The sequence below is a fragment of the Centruroides sculpturatus genome, unplaced genomic scaffold, assembly GCF_000671375.1.
Source record: "Centruroides sculpturatus isolate CEXI.00-Female unplaced genomic scaffold, Cexi_2.0 scaffold960, whole genome shotgun sequence".
Taxonomy (NCBI): domain Eukaryota; kingdom Metazoa; phylum Arthropoda; class Arachnida; order Scorpiones; family Buthidae; genus Centruroides; species Centruroides sculpturatus.
The window spans coordinates 163,588-165,890 of NW_019385621.1; the positions used below are offsets into that span (position 1 = coordinate 163,588).

General features: G+C 28.0%; 1 long non-coding RNA gene across 1 annotated transcript; it reads left to right on the forward strand.

Moving 5' to 3' along the window:
- The first annotated feature begins 1,416 nt into the window (after nt 1–1,416).
- Nucleotides 1,417–2,059, forward strand: LOC111640677. Its single transcript, XR_002759302.1, has 3 exons — nt 1,417–1,518; nt 1,642–1,658; nt 2,010–2,059. It is a non-coding gene; the product is annotated as an uncharacterized LOC111640677 (long non-coding RNA).
- Nucleotides 2,060–2,303: the final 244 nt, after the last annotated feature.

Sequence of the window (2,303 nt, forward strand, 5' to 3'; positions counted from 1 at the left end):
ATTCATAACGGTTGGCTGCAAAAGGCTACTTTTGATAAAAATTGCCTTTGGCGAAACATGCTTTTACTTTTTTTTTTTTCGTAAAAGGCATAAGGTAAAAGCGAAATTCCTCTGGATTTTGTTGGGTAAGCGAAAACAGGTATTAACATAGGTACTTTGTGGCGTAAAAGCGGGGATTTCTGTATAAAGGACGAATGATATATCATTTAAAAGGAATGCTGTAATAATAATGTAGCCATTGCTCACGAATTTTGTGATAATTGGAAAGAAAAATAAACGAAAGATGTGATCTTACGACATCAAAAACTTATTTCTCTTCTCCCATCGTCATCAATGATCAGATACAAACGAATCCCCCTCCTTCATAAAATACAGACGTAATACTTGGACGGTTATTTCGTGATTATATAATTAATATTAACAAAGAAATTAATGAATAAATTTAATAATTCAATAAATTTTACTATCACATATCTGACAATTTCCAATTTTTTAAATCCGAGTTTAATAATTATTATTAGTAATATATTTAAAAATGTCTAAATAATCAATAAAATTTTATTACACTAGATTTTATGCTGGTAATAAAAAGAATATAATAGCATTTCATTTATTTTCTTAACAATTACGTTAGGAACTCGCTCCTTTTCCTATAAAACAGTTGATTACACACACTCCTGACCTACATAACAGCCACTTCTCATAAAATCAATAAGCTTAAATATAAAATAAAAATGATGTAACAATCTGAAGCATTATATTTTATACTTTAAAATTCCAACCTAATTAAAATTTATTATTAACGTTAAAGATCTTCTCCGAAACATTAAAAATAGGCTACGTAACAACTATTTTAACATACTTTCTATTGTATATTTGAAATATTAGTCTTCAGATTTAATGCATAACCTTTAACATCAGTGCTTTGCTTGACCTTTTCTTCCTTCACAGATGATATTGTATTTTGAATTACACATGATCAAACCTATAAATAACGAGAACAAAAACTGCTCGTTACACGGCGGTTGTTTTTGGCCAGTTATATTTGAAAAAAATTAAATACTTCTTGCATATTTAACTAAACTTATTTTATATGTATTATAATATTTTAACGTATAATTTAGTATCAATCTTGGTAACATCTACAGGCTTGCGTTTAAACTGCATTTTGAAGAGAACTCCATTAATTACATACACACGCGCACAGTTACTTCCTCGTACCCCTGTTTAAACACCTAAACTTATTTCTTTGTAATTAACTAGTAGACATTTCCTTTAAATTTTGTTTTTATATCGCAGCTTAATAAATACGGTAGACCTTCGTAAAGTTTTAAGTGAGTATCTGTTTTAATGACGGAATCATTTAATGTTTACCAAGACAAATTCTACTCCCTTAAAAGTCGAAACTCTCCGTGTTCGAATTTTATTTTTTTGTAGAGACTCTTTAAGAAATGTCAATTGTACTTTTGATTTTGTTCTGTTTGATACCATTCGGTACGGCAAAACACGAATTTATTGGTACGTTTTCTCTTTTATTTTCTATCTTTAGTATTTGAATGACAATCACACATTTAAACAGTACTTTAAATTACTTTAAAATCTTTTCTGTTTAAATTTATATTAATAAGACTTTGTTTTCAGATAAAGTAAACACGGCTGTGAGTATTTAAATAGATAAATAAATACATTTTTAATTTTAAAATATTAATTATTAATATATCTGTAATCAAGGGGTACGCAGAAAACTATCTAGAGGGGCAAAGATTAATTAAAGACAAATAATTATCAATACAGTATTATAATTTTTATTTCTTTACTTTAATTTTTAGAGGCTTTTTAAAGTAGATTATAGAATACAGCATTGTCTCAATATAAAAAGACAGACAAAGTGTCCTATTGTCGAAGGTTTACGTATCTAAATCACTTATACGATTATTGATAGAGAAGATTTAAATGATAACAAAGTATAATAATTGAGAATTTTGATTAAAAAAAGTGATTATTTTCAGATTAGCGATTGTTGCTCACAACAGAATGAACAGTCGGAATTTTCTAATGTAAGTATTTCCTTAATAAACTATTTAACATTGCCGAAAGTTTATATTTGAATGAAACTTAATTACAGTCGACCCCCCATAACACGGTAGATAATTCAGTGTTATATGAATTCCATGTTGTACGAGTCACTTAGATTTTACAAATACGTGAGGTATTCACAGCCCTGCACATGTATTTGTAAAATCTAAGTGACTCGTACAACATGGAATTCATATAAAACGGAATTATCAACAGTGTTATAGGGG